The sequence below is a fragment of the Typopeltis vanoorti genome, chromosome 23 (genome assembly GCF_054136105.1).
Source record: "Typopeltis vanoorti isolate ZY-2024b chromosome 23, IOZ_Tvanoo_1.0, whole genome shotgun sequence".
In the NCBI taxonomy this organism is placed as follows: domain Eukaryota; kingdom Metazoa; phylum Arthropoda; class Arachnida; order Uropygi; family Thelyphonidae; genus Typopeltis; species Typopeltis vanoorti.
The window spans coordinates 61483683-61499280 of NC_143571.1; the positions used below are offsets into that span (position 1 = coordinate 61483683).

Below are 15598 nucleotides of genomic sequence, written 5' to 3' on the forward strand. Positions count from 1 at the left end.
CAAACGCACGAGCTCGTGAGCGGAGCTTGTGTCTTTTAATTACCAAGGCAACTCCAATACTGAAAGTTATATTTTCATAAGTTCTCCGGTAAATTTCTTACGTTTCTTCTCATATTTGGCTATAAAATATGACTGTGTCGATAGTATCCTCTATTTTAATATGTTATTTATGCCAAATTGAAGCGTTTTGGCTCTATACTTCAGTAATAAATTATTACAGTTTCCTACGGCAAATGAAATCAAAATAAAGAAAATCGAAATAACATGAATATCTATTCCCGTCACAGACTGGAGGAATTATTCTAGGATTTTTTTTCCCCAGCTTCCCAAGGTCATCAAGATTTTTTGCAAGTAGGAATTCTTCCATGAGGAGAACAAACCAGGATTTTAAAGTCCCAAAACTCAGGAAATCGACTGTAAACTATACAATATGCAAATTTTTTCCTGTTTTTTTTAAAAATTATTTTTATTTATTTTTATTTTTTCAGTCTTTTAATCTTTAATCTCTTTAGTCTTTTGATTCCTCTTTCTTAACTTCCTCATTGGGTTCACCTTTTGAAACTTCACTTAAAGCAGGTGCTGCGGCTGCCGCTGCAGATTGAAGGATCTTTTAAAAATTCTTTTGCCATTTCAGCTTCTTTCAAAGTAATATCCGTCTCCACGGTTATACCAATTAAGTTCTTTAATTCATTTACAATGGCATGTGGAACAGATGCCAATGTTGAATATCCATTTGCCAGGGACACACATGCAGTATATTTCTTACTCCCTACACAAATTTGGATCTAAGGTCATCACTTGTGAAGTTCGGGAAAGAACACAGTTCCAGAATCATAAACTTGTTGTATCTAAGTCCATATGTAAATGATGACACATTTAATACATGATGACACATGTCCAACAGAGTTGCTTCAGAAGCTCCATCTTTATCATCTTTCTTGATGAAATGGATCTCAATCAGAATTTCAATCGTTCCTCTGGAAATTTTATTGGAATCTGAAGAGCGTCAAAGATAAAAGGTTTTCTCTGGGCCTAAACTAGTGTTCTGTGTGGTTGCAGAATCACATTGCATGGGTGGCTTTGTTATCCATAATTTTATTCCGTATTTTTTCCACAATATCCTTCTTTGTAAACACAAATCCCACATTACCTCTAATATGAGATGAGCTTTTCGAGAGCTGGATTATTTTCCAGATGTCCTCTGAGAGCTTTACGTATCAATCATGGTGTTCTTGTCCATAAGCAACATAGCATATTTCCTTAAGGAAAGCCGCAAAATAGAAAACAGCTAACATGCCATCACTCAGACTCCTCGAGAAATCTACATATAGTTTAATATGAACACGAATGATGACAAAAACACGAATGAAAGTAATTCAAATACATACCCAAACGTTTGACATTTTCTGGTAAATACAGGCCGTCCCCGGGTTACGAACGACCCGATTTACGGTGGGCTCCCAAGACTCTCCATGAGGATAATTAATAAGTAAATTAATAATTCGGGAACTAGTTTCTTTCGCGCATGTAAACAAATCCGCACTTCGCCGCATTATTAAAGCAGCTCTTCCCGTTATTTGGAAGTCAAATTTAAGGGCCTGGGTCACACATGCCATGTTTGAAGATTGATTCTTGAACTGTTTTATTCCTGCTTTGGAACGTTACTGTTCATAAAAGAAAATTCCCTTAAAAATTCTGCTTGTGCTGGACAATGCTCCTGGACATCCAATATCTTTAGATGACCTTCACCCTAATGTAAAGGTCGTATTTTTACCACCCAACACTACATCGTTACTACAGCCAAGGGAGTCATTTCTGCATTTAGGACTTATTACTTACGGCGTACATTCCCGAAAGCGGTCAGGGTTACGGAAGATGATGTGATGATCTTGAGAGAGTTCTGAAAGAATTATAACATCCATGATGCCATCAATTAACCAATTAAGACACCTTATGGAGATAGAGAAGCAGCTGATAGAAACACAAGAACACGAAGCAGAAGATCCGGAGCCAAGAAAGTTTACTACAAAAGAATTAGCTGAAGCTTTTCGTCCCATTAAAGCAGGATTTACTAAGCTTGAGGAGCAAGATCCTAACATTCAGCGGTTTACCGTGCAGTTAGTGAGAACATCAGCTGCTACAAGGCTATTTATGATGAAAAAAAGAAAAAGGCTGTGCAAACAACCCTAGATACCTTTTTCATGAAACTGACTTCGGTGGTAGGCTCACCCTCCTCCAGAAACAGAATCAAATCCAGATTCTCCAGCATCAGGTCCATCATCATCTTATTCCGATTAATGTTAGCTTATCTTCTTGCGTCAGAAATGCCCTTTCGAGTAAACAAAACATTGATGCAACCTTTAATATTCTTTTTTGAAATTTCTCTTATCTCCTATCTAAACTTTTTGTATGAGTTTGTTTTTATGTTCTGTTTGTTTGAATTAAAAGAAAGAGCGCAATAGATTCTGTAACTTATTATTACAGTACAGGGATATTTATTATTATTATTATTAATAATTATAATTAATTATAATTAATTTATTATTATTAATTAATTAATACTATTATTATTAATAAAAAGCAATCCTACAACTAAAACCAAAGACCACTCCAGGAATAGACAAAATAAGACTCACAGACCTTTTAACACACTTTGAACAAATAAATCCAATGCTTTTGAAACTTGTGAACATAATATTCGACACAGGCATTATTCCACAACAACTAAAAACTGAAGTAATTACGCCAATATACAAACACGGCAAAAGAAACGATACGCAGAACTACAGACCGATAACTACACTACCAGTCATCTCAAAAATTCTAGAAAAAATAACACACACCAGAGTACAAAACTATTTACAGAAGTACAACATCATCTCACCAAACCAATACGGCTTTCAGAAAACAAAAAGCACCATTACTTTATTAGAAGACATCGCCGACACAATAAACAAAGGTCTCGACAAAAACAAGTACGCCGTCCTTATACTGCTGGACCTAACCAAAGCATTTGATACACTTGAACATGACATACTACTCACCAAACTATACTCAATAGGTATAAGAGGAACACTGCATACATGGTTCAAGAACTACCTCTCAAACAGAACACAAGTAACAAAAATAGGTACGTGTCACAGTCGGAGTATACAAATAAAACACGGTGTACCTCAAGGTGCCATATTATCACCCACTCTATTCGACATATACATTAACGATGTTCATAACCTATCCATAAGAAGTCAAATATTTCAATACGCAGATGACACTGCACTACTAACAATCCACACAGACATTAACACAGCTCTCTGTAAAGCACAAGACCTAAACGAAATCACAACATACTTCCACCAAAACGCAATTCTAATCAACGGCACCAAAACACAGATGTTGATAATACACAACTCAAGAATCATACGCCCCGCATCACTATCGATACACTGTCACACATACCGCTGCATTAACAACAACAAATACCTGCCAATGTTCCGAAATCAAACCTGAAATACACGCAAAATACCTCGGTCTCTATATAGATTCCCACCTTAAATGGACAAAACATATAGAATACCTACACACCAAACTCCGGATCATCGCAGCAAAACTCTTCCAAGTTAAAGACATTATTCCATCCAACATAAAAAAACTCCTATATCACGGTATCTGCGAATCCCTACTCAGATACGGAATAACAGTCTATGCAAACATATCAAACAGCCACCTAACAAAATTAGAAACATTACACTGGAAAATCTGTCAACAGTGATCTGGAACACCTTACACGCAACAACCAATATCCGACAAGCACATGGCGATACACAGAATTCTGAGCATTAAAAACCTGAAACACTACATGACATTAACAAGGAATTACTTCAACATCACCTATCGAAACAACAGAGACACATATCGTATAACACGACCTACAACAACTCTCTACATCCCTATACCCTTCAACAACTCATACGGTTCTTTTGTGAGATCACATCAGATACCCACGCAACTCAACAACCTACCAAGAAATGTAAAACACGTAGATAACTAACTACAGAACATTAAAACACGAACTGTGGAAAATAATCCAACAAAGTTGATATACCATTAACACTAATATACACATTACAAATCACCAGCATCCAATGCCAACATCCCATACATAAACAGTAGCAACAACATAAATAGCGAAGCCTAAATCCCACTCTCTTCACAAAAGCTAACCCAAGCTTCGAAGTAGGTGGGATTAACTCGCCTCACTCAACCACACATAATCCTTATAACCAAAGAAGCAAATTATGTAATAAAACAGTTAGTAAAGTATACAACAATAAAGAAGATACTGAAGATACTGATTATTATGCGATAATATCATTAATATAATACTCTTATGTAACATGAAAAAATAATGTAATAAATTATTCTTATAATTAAAAAATTATATGATACAATAAATTCTGTATAATCTTTAGTGTTAATATTAGAAGAACATGTGTTGTAAATACATAATATAGAGGCAAAAAAAGTATTATTAAAAATTTTAATTGAAATCTAACGTAGAAAATGCAGCACTTAGTGCTGAATTCTGTAAAATTATAAGTTGCAATGTCACTCAAGATGTTTATTGTATGTGTAAATATTTTAGCAATCAATAAAAAATATTATCATTATTATTATTAAAAAAAAGACAGTATTACACTGTATTATTATTGCCACGTATGAGCCATTATAGTATTGTTGTTGTTGTTATTACTGCATATGCGTTGTTCATCAGGGATCCGAGTTACATACGAGTACAAATCCGACTTGAAGACGTTCTCCGGAACGTATCTCATTAGTAACCCGGGGACTGCCTGTATCATAAGATGTCAATGTTTGGGTATTTATTTGAATCAGTACAATAAAAATTAATTAAAAAAAAAGTGTCCGCATTATTGTAGATAAAAATGTACAGTTGAATTTACTGAAATTTATAGGCAATGTCGATAAAAAAGTTAGTGAATGAAATTTATGACACTGCATTAAAAATATGTTTTATGCTAAATAAACTTGTTTTCTGCATTCAAGTTAACAAATATTTTAAAAAACTATTCTCAAACCTTGCAATGTTCTGTATGAAATTCAATATGGCTGAAAAAGAATTTCCATTACTAGTGCTAATTTTCATATTAAACTGTTAATTATGTAAATGCTAATAATAACCCTAAATGAAATAAATTCCACAGGAAGTGGGGAAAAACACGAAGAGTGATTCAAAAAATCTTCAAGATTCTTGCCATAGATATTGAAAAGCTGAAGTTGTTCTATTCATGGAACTAAAAGGTGCTGAGATTTTCAGCCTTCTGTGGACAGGATTGACATAATCATACTTATGTCATAGAATAATTGGATTAGGTCGGTTAGTGTTACATCGAAAGCAGCTAAGTCTAATAAGTAGTACATTACGTCTGGTAATGGTAAGTATTCTTCGGTTGGTGTGTATGTTATATTGGTGAAAAAAAAAAAAAAAGTTTACTTCTTTGCACCTCTCTATGAAACGGAAAAGACCTCATCAGTGTTCTTCGCGTACTAGACAAGATGCGAACCAGATCTTTGAAGCTAAGGATGTCATCGCTACCGAGTACGTTACGGAAGCGATGGGATGACAAGTGTTTCTCCTTCCTGGAAATGTTTAGACTTTCCGATTGGAATTAAGATCTGAAACTGGATACGCAAATAAATGACCTTGATTTTGTTAATAAAATTTATAAATCTTTCAGCTTTCAGGAAAACGGTGTGATAATGAAGGGACTAGTGCTTTATTTATTGCAGATTAACTTCATTTTGCTTCTATTGGTGAACATTAGATTGAACGCCCAAAAGAGAATTCCACGGACGGATTCTTTTAATATATATATATATATATAAGCCCATAACACGCTTCTTTGGCACTCTAGCTCTTATCTCGAACAAAATCATAGCTAACTTGCATCTTGTCCGGCTCTGATTTGGAAATATACCCAGAGTCAAGTTCAATAATGGGACCATTACTGTTCAATCTTTATGTCAATGACATCGTCATGGAACTACAAGGAGATCCAGTTGTTTGCAGATGACGTGAAGCTTCGGAGGGTTATTAGTCATAATGCTGATGTTTCTGCTCTTCAGGAAGATTTGAATAAGCTGGAAAGGTGGGCAAATGAATGGGGATTTCAATTTAATGCAACTAAATGTAAAGTTTGAAATTTGGGATTCACAGACAGAATGTTTCATACTCACTTGGTGGAGTTGTATTGGAAGAAGTGGAGGAAGCAAGGGATCTTGGACTTCTCTGCGATCCTCTATTTATAGATTGTAGAGAGAAATTTGAAGTTCGGAGGATATATTGCAAAGGTTGTGAAGATATCTCAGAGAATTACCGAGGCATTGAGGAGGACATTGACTACAAAAGCTTTCATCAGACCACACTGGATTTCTGTGCTAAGATCTGGTCACTGGAATTTGAAAATGTAGTAACCTTGGATAAATTGAGGATAAACTGAGGACATGCAGGATAGAAGACAAAGTGTGTGTGTGTGTGGGGGGGGATATGATTGAGACAGTTAAGCTGTTGAAGGGTTATTAACATCAGGGAGATTTTTCATGTGATACTACGAGGGAAGGAACGAGGATAATGGGACCATTTCGGCAAGTTTCAAAAGGAAATAAAAGGATGTCATTCCATCAGGAGTAAATTCTGAAGATACACTATCTACCGATAATTGTTCGGACACTTTAGAAATTTACAATTGATACCAGCAGGCGAAAGCTAATATCGGATATGTCCACCTTTCGACAGATCGAAGATGCGCTGCTCTGGACCTCAGTCGCCGCTCCAATTCGTCTCACAGATTTTCTGTGGGGTTGAGATCAGTACTCTGCGCAGGCCATTCCATAACAGCTGAATAAAGCCTTGTGGCATGGGGCATTGTTGTTTTGATAGTAACACAAGTATGTTCCATAAAAATTCCACAATGTAGGCAGCACCTGATTATCCAAAATATCAAGGTACTGAGCTGCCTTCATGAAACAACGGACAACGACCAGTGGTCCCACTCTAAACCAGCTAAATGCACCTCACACCATTACTCTTCCACAAACAAACTTTACTGTGGGTACAACACACTGTAGTAGCAAGCGTTTGCCAGGCTGCCTTCACACCCACGCCCTGCCATCAGATTGGAAACAAGTGAATCTTGATTCATCGTTCCATAGTACCGTTTCCCACTGGTCAATTGTCCAGTTCATATGCTTTTTGCACCAGGCCAGATGAGCCACCTTGTTTATTGTTGCGATGTTCGGCTTGTGTGCCGCTGCTCTTCCTTAGAAATCCAGTAAATGGAGTTCTTTTTGTACAGTATTAATGCTTACCATGGTGTTACTGCCGCTTTGGAACTCATCACGGATGAGTTCCAAAAACCGGCTACAATCTGTGCCAGTTGTAGCCGGTTTTTGCGTGCCACCCGTTTTAACACCCTCCTGTCCCTGTTAGTCATTTGTTGATCACATTGCCGTTGATTTTGGATGCTCTAGTTGAGCGGAAATGGCACGCATGGACATGACACCAATGTGACAGCCCACGATGAACCTCTCTCGAAGTTACCTGCGTTTACATCGTAGTTGAATACCACCTGTATTCAACTACGATGAAATACTCCTTCCTTCTATCTGTACACCAATTTTTATGTTATTAACAGACCTGGAATGTTCCATAACTTCAAATAAAAGGAGTGTCCGGACAATTATTGGTAGATAGTGAATACAGTACATTTATTTCTGATCTCACAATTACAGATATTTGCTCTCATAATAATTGATTCGACTAAATAATATTTTCTATATGTCAGCTATTAGATGCTACCTTCATTTCAAACCAACTCACCATATTTCCCAGAAGCTCAGCATAATATATATGCTCAAAAATAAAGCCACGAACATCATCTCAGAAGAAAAAGAACTCTATGATGAACTTACTCATATATCAGAGACATAAATAAAAAATGGCTATCCAAGGAATTTAATCAACAAGATTCTTCATAGCAATCTCCCCACAACAACAACAACAATGTACCATCACTCAATACAGATCATCCATAGTTATTCCTTATGCTGGCACAGTGTCGAAAAAGATCGCAAATGCTTTTTTCAAACACACTGGAGTGTACAACATCCCATGTGCTTGTGGTCTAAACTACACAGGACAGACGTCGAGAAGCCTCGAAATCCGAAAAAAAGAACATATAGAAAATGTTAATAACAGACAATCAGGTCTAGCTCATCATTTCGCGGTTACAAACCATACCATTGATTGGGATAGCAACTCCATGCCTTATCTAGAAGACTTCCGTTGTAGGAAATTTTAAAGAAGCCGCAGTAGTCCTCCGTTCGGGAGAAAAACTTAACAGAAACCAGGGAACGATAATAGTTGACATATGGAAAACATTAATAAGTTCGCTCAGTCTGCCAGAATTTAATTTCGCTCACAACTACAGAGATTGTTCTCACAACAGTGACTAACACAACACACTCCATGCGTGTAATGTTACGCGTTCTGTTTTAATTTTTAATTTATACGATAGTGTTACTCAATTTTCTCTGTAGCCACTTTGAGTTTTCTCTTACCGTTATAAGCCCTGAAGAAGCCGAACAGCCTCGTTGGCGAAACTTGTTGGCATTAGATGTTTATAAATCATGGTCAATTAAAGATCAATATATATTTCATTTTAAGTATACATCTTTTCCGCTTTAATATTATTCTCCATAATTTACACGAAAATTTCTTGGTTGGCATCCGCTGACTTAAACTTAATTACTATTAATTTATTGCTAGTTTTAATTAGAAACAATAAAAATACTCAAATATTCGCAATTTAAAGACAAAATACAAATTAGGCCTAGTCATAAATTTTCGAACAGTGTCTGATCAACTTACACAATTCGTAATTTTAATTAAATGGAGCATGCGCAGTATAGTTGTGTTACAAGGGTCACAGAGACATCTGATTTCTCGTCACGCAACAACCCTTAAGATTTACTGAAGACATCAAATGTTGTAACAAAAGTTTTACGAACCCTGATATCAATCGGTTTAATTATAAAACTGTAGTCACGTACTGATAATTAAATGTCAAGTTTCGGCATCTTATCTGATAACATTCATGCACCGCCTTTTGAGAAGGACGATTAAATGGACAACCTTTCAAATCTAGTTACGATACGAGTATTTTACTCATACCGAAAATAAAAACAATAACGATGACAACTCACTTCCTACAGATAACGATCTCCATGCACGAAGTCCAAACGACAAGAATAAAATTAATTGGAACTGCCACCTATCGACAAAGCGAGTCTAATTTTTCTTAAATTAACAGAAATTCCGTTTTCTATGTTATTATGCTGATGTGCTGATGCTGGTTTATAAAAGTTCAAAGGCTACGCCAGCTGCAAATCAATTGAGAACAATAAAATATGTTTTATTCAATAAATTTTTATTTTATATTTTCAAGTACTAAGCATGTTAATAAATTTATCAGCAAACATTTCTGCTTCAAAAATTGTTAAAAATTCATGCATAAGTACAATATAATATAATATAAGCTCCTCGCTAATAAGGACATTAATCTTTACATCGAAAGAACGGATTTTATAGGATGACACTTGCGAATCATATGATCAAATAGAAAAAAAAAATTTAATTAATTGCTTAATTTGCTTACAATTACCAAACATACAAGAAACAAAATTGAATATAGAAAAGAAAACATCATTCATGACACGAGGAATATTTATATTGAGCTTTATGAAAAAAAAAAAGGGAGTTAGCCAAGATCTTGATATCTCCTTATGAGATCTTGACATCTCATCCCCAACAGAAAATGCCTTCTCCAGAAAAACAGGGCAACTTCTATTGGGTGAACAACGTCAAGAACTTTTTAAGGAAGCTTTTTTGGATGTCTCCCTAATATTCAAGGAAGAAAACTCTCTAGAGCAGAAGAGGAAGCCCAACTTATTGGTTGCCGAGGGAACTGCAGATATAAGTTCATTATTATTATTATTATTATTATTATTATTATTATTAGACACCTCCAGGGGGTCCAAAGACTCATCGAGGGAAGGTACCTGCTCTACAACTCTGTTTCCATCATTCAATCCACCAACCACTAGTATTTCCAAAGACAATCACAAACATGCATGCCCACCGCGGTATTCGAACCCTCAGCCTTTTCGCCGGGGAACTTTGGTGTAGTTGCGGTCAGTTGGTGAATTGAGTAGTGGAGACAGAATTGTAAAGCAGGTGCCCTCCCTCGATGAGTCTTTAAGCTGATTTTAAAAAGGATTTGGCTGATTTAAAAACTACTATCTCCCACAAAGGGGATAGACGTAGACCATCGGATCTGTTTAAGTTAGGAGAGTTAAGTAAAGTTTCACATGTTTCTTTATAAAGGCGTTCCATGAGGAACCGACTTTTGTGGACTATTGTGTTTTTCCAATGAACTCTATATCTAGTGTTGATAGCATGCTCGGCAAGCCCAGACTGTTCAGATTTATGGTATTAAATATAAGACTTGTATTCTTCTAGCGTAATAAAAACAGATCTTCCTGATTGTCCGAAATAAGATAACCCGTAAGAGCGAGGAATCTGGTAGACACTTGGATATTAGTTTTTATTTATTTATTAGAAAATTTAATGACTTTTTTTTAGTTATCTTACATTAGCTACTTAGGTGGTGCCTTTTGGAATTGCCAGTTATTGTTCGATTAGCTTTTTAGATGTACCGAAGATGCCTTTGATACTTATGTTAAATAGTTCTAGAATTAAGTTCATGTTTCAATAAGGAAATATCGTGAGTTTATTCCGGTATTATAATTTATTTAAATATGCCTACTCACGATATTTCCTTATTGAAACATGAACTACTTAATCCTAGAACTACTTAACATAAATATCAAAGTCATATGAAGCCTGGCACAAACACAGGCAGATATTTCAATTTTACAAGGTTGATTACAAAATCTAACCACAGCCCATACAGTGGACAACGAGGTTAAACTATCGAACTGCGATGGATCAGATTGACAAATTGATATAACAATGTGGGAATGATAGACAAAAAAAAAAAAAAAAAAAAAATCAATCTACTTTATGTAATAAATTATAATCATTTTTGTTTATTGTTATTATTTTATTTTTGAATCATTTGTATTCTCATTCTAATTATGCCGGAATTATGAATTATTACTTAATAATAATTATATGAATAATCATATAACAGTATAACAATTATTTATGAATTACTCTGATATTTTTGGTCCCCATGCTCACTGCTGATATAAATTTATTAAAAAACGTTGTTCTTTCTTCATTTTTTACTTCTATTTGCAATTTTTGTAATTCTATATATATATATATATATATATTTTTTTTTTTTATCATACTGCATATTAATGAAATTGTTGTTCATTATCAATGCTTGTAGAAATATTTTATTCGCAAATTCACGTCTTTGCAGCAATATAAAAAAATTATTCTCCATTTCTAATTATAAAGCTAATTACCATTTAAAATCAGTTTATTACAAAACAAAATAGTTTATATTACATAAAAATTTGTTAATAGTACATAATTATTCTTAAACACGATTATTGATTATATTAATATTTTCTACAAAAAAAGAACTATCGGTATTTTAATTGAAAATGCACACATAAAAATTGGTGTAAACATAATCTGTATGGATGTATTATGTAAACATAATCTGTCCTTCCACTTATAAGTCCACATCCAGCCGAGACATATTCCACAAAGTAATATTTACCCTACTCCGCACCCCACCATGTGCAAGGTGCATCGTCCCATATAACGATTCACGTGTTTGTAGTTCGGTATAAATTACAGGAACATGATGATCCCAAGTCAGTGAAACTGTGTCCAAGTGAAATGGCTGCGAGAAGGGAACTGACGGAGTTTGAAAGAAGTGTTGTGATAGGATGCCATGTTGCAAACCTCTCTTCCGCAAATTGGTGACAAATTGGGCCCTTCTATGTCAATAATCAGTCAAACCATACTGAGATGGAAGTGCAATGAATCAACTGCAAGTGTTACCCGCAGTGTTACCCATCACCCTCACCGTAGGGTGTTCTACTACGAAAGGTAATATATGTAAAATCACCCAATCGTCGGCTGACAAGTTGAATTCGGAGCATCGACTGGAACAAAAATCTGCACAAAAACTTTCAGAACGAGGCTCACAACATTGGTTTCCATGGTAGGATCGTAATATGAAAGCTTCACATTACCCGAACCAACATGCAGTTCGTCTTCAGTGGTGCAAACATCGTGTACAGTGGGACGTGGAAGCTTGTAAAGCTGTGTTATGGACCGATGAATCACGCTACACACTCTACTGGCAGATGGACGAGTGTGCGTGTGGCGAATACCCGGTGAACATCTCTTACCACAGTAACTCCAACTATAAAATTCAGAGGTGTCGATGTAATGATATGGTTCTGTTTTTCCTGGTTTTGCCTTGCATTGTCCAAAATGTTCAGATACCTCTCGGAGTTATCTGAACATTTTGGACAATGCGATGTTTCTTACTTTGTGGCATTCCTACGGAACTGATCATTATCTCTTTCAGCAAGATAATGCACTGTATCATAAGGCTGCTGCAACTATGCTGTGGTTTGTGGACATGAACGTCACAACACTTGACTGGCCTCCACAGAGTCCTCATCTCAACCCTATTGAACATCTGTGGGATGGACTGGAGCGTCGGTCAGGTGAGGTCAAGGGACGTCCACCTCACACCAGTCTAGGACCTCATTATATGCCTACAGGAAGAATGGTCCGAAATTTTGTTCGCCATCGTGCGTTTGTGGAAAGTATGTCCCGTAGGATTGCTACGGTCATCGCAACGAAAGGAGGTCGTACATCTTATTTAGGTGGGCTATGGCTGTTTGTTCCTCACACTATAGTGTCCGTTGACTTCTTTCTAAGTAATATATGTAACAGATATACTCGCACGTGGCGAACAGATTTTGACAGCTGGTGAATAGCTGCAAACTGGACAAAATGGAATATTTTCATTTAATAAAAAATGATGTTCTAAACAAAAGCAAGGGAGACATGCGTCGCATAAAGGGAATAGACTAGTAACAAAAAGTAATCTAATTAATGTTGTCTTTACTGTTCTTCCTATTGACCTTTTCTTGTTCGAATGGTTCACACACGAAAGAAACCAAACAGATACAGCAAAACTGATCACTTCATGGAACCTCATATAAAAAAGTGACGGTCTGGAGTAGAGTTTTGCATTTGTCCGACCTTGTAATGTACACAATGTTGACAAACGCATTTGGACACCTAGTTGCAGTAAAAAAAAATCTTTTAAATACATTTCTAGTACCATGTGGGACTACCTTTTGCTTGAATGACAGCAACTACCCTTTGGGCATGCTTTCAACAAATTTCTGATACATCACAACAGGAATTATTCCTCGTGCAAAGCTGTCCCATTGCTGATGACGGCCAGGGCGGTCAGGAGCGAATTCGGAGTTCTAATTCTCCTAAAGATGCTCAATGGGATTGAGGTATGTCCTTTCAGTCGGCTAGTCCAACACTTCGATGTTGTTTTGTGTAAACCAGTCTCGGACAGATAGTGCAGTATGGCATGGGGAACTGTCGTTGAAACATGCAAGGGTCACTGCCGAAGAACTTCCACAGCTTTAGAAGCATGCAGTTGTCTAGGATGTCCAGGTAGCCATCAGACGTCATTGATTTGGCACATCCACAAATGGACCAAGCCCCATCCAACTAAAATACCTCATACCATTATTGAGCCCCACACCAAACTTGACAGATGGAATGATGTAGTCCTGCTGGAAACGTTCTTCAGGTAATCTCCAGATCCAAACACGACCATCAGAGTTAAGCACTCGGAAACGTGCTTCGTCTCTCCACAGAATTCTTTTCCAATCATCTGTGCTCCTGGAACGGAGTGGAATGGTCCCTGCATCATTTCCAGATTGACTGCGAGGTCCATCACTGTTGACGTACGTGATGCTTGAACATTCCGAGAAAGAGCTCATCGATCTCAGTCAGTGAGCGTCGATGGGCTCCCAGGGCATCTTCTTGCTGCGATAGCACCATCAACTTTCCATCTACGAATGACATAAGCATCGGTGAATTTCGGTTAGACCGAGACAGGTAGCAATGCCAAGGACAGAAAGACCACTGATGTGTCATCCAACTACCATTCCACGTTTGAAGTCTGTCGGTTCAGCTGAACGTGGCATCTTGACATCGAGTATAGTGCAGAACATGCAACACATTCCATCTTTTATTACTAAACTTACGCAGACACTCCATGAATATCTGCATGTGGTAGCTTTATAATTAGATGCATTTTTGTAAAATTATAATAAAAAAATATACTATTTACTTTCTAAAATCTTTTAAAGGGTATCCACTAACATGATATAAATTGGGCTCTTGATACGGCACGGACTCACATTATTTTTGTTCTTTAATTTTATAATTTTTAATCGTTTACAATCCATAGGTGTTTTTTTTTATTATTATTCATTATCTTTGTTATTGGTTTTATTTATGTTTATTTTTATATATTTCTATACTCATTTATTACTTCTTCAAATTCAATATTATTCCCACATATTAATTTTTGTTCAGTTATCAAGTTCTGTATTAAACAACATGTGATCCTTATCTTCAGAAATATCCAGATATATGTTATTAGTATTCTTTCAAATATAATAAAGTTTAATTAGTAAATAAAGATTGAGTTTTAGCCTTACTATTCGAACTTGATTTTCTAATATGAACTGCACGAAGATCAGAAAATATTGAACATTAAAATATCTTGCGCTTCGCAACCATATGTCTGCGAAAGGAATGTCCTGGGTTCGATTCCCGTCGCCGATGTGTGGAGCTTAAGTATCTTTCTCAGACATAGCCAAGTTAGCCTGTCTTGGGCGTGGACAGCAGGGTTTTTCTTCCCAGTTTATCTGGGGGTTTTCCTCCCGCAAGCAGGCTACCCGGTCCCGTGAACACACGCAGCTACAGCCATGGAATATATCGTGAAGAATAGGGCTAGTCACCTTAACCTCGGGACGGGTACGACTTATGACTTAAGATAGCTCTGTAACAGGCCAGTAGGCCTAACACGTAGAAGGGAGAAGAAGAAGAAAATACCTTGCATTATTTTTTAACATAGAAATAGTTTTATAAATAACTAAATTCAAAATTATTTGGTGAGACAAAAAGTATCCATATTTATAAAACTAATAATAGTTAATATTTCTTGGTCTAAAAGAACTAAATAAACTAAGTTATAAGAGAAAAAAAATAAAAATAATAGATGATTCCGTTTAGACACCATTATTTATTATAAAAGCGTTTTATAAATAAGAACTGTTTGGATTATGATTACTGACAACAAGGTCCCCGTGTGGTTGCCGGGATAAGGATAACACCAATGTAGCTCATGCATGTCGTACGAGGCGACTAAAATGGGTACTCAGGGAGGGTGATGGGTGGTATTGCTGTAGCCAATGAAATTCT

At 36.2% G+C, this 15598-nt stretch overlaps 1 pseudogene; it reads right to left on the minus strand.

Annotated features, from left to right (window-relative positions):
* Positions 1 to 508: 508 nt before the first annotated feature.
* LOC150093902 (large ribosomal subunit protein uL10 pseudogene) lies at positions 509 to 14106 on the minus strand (annotated as a pseudogene).
* Between the last annotated feature and the right edge of the window lie 1492 nt (positions 14107 to 15598).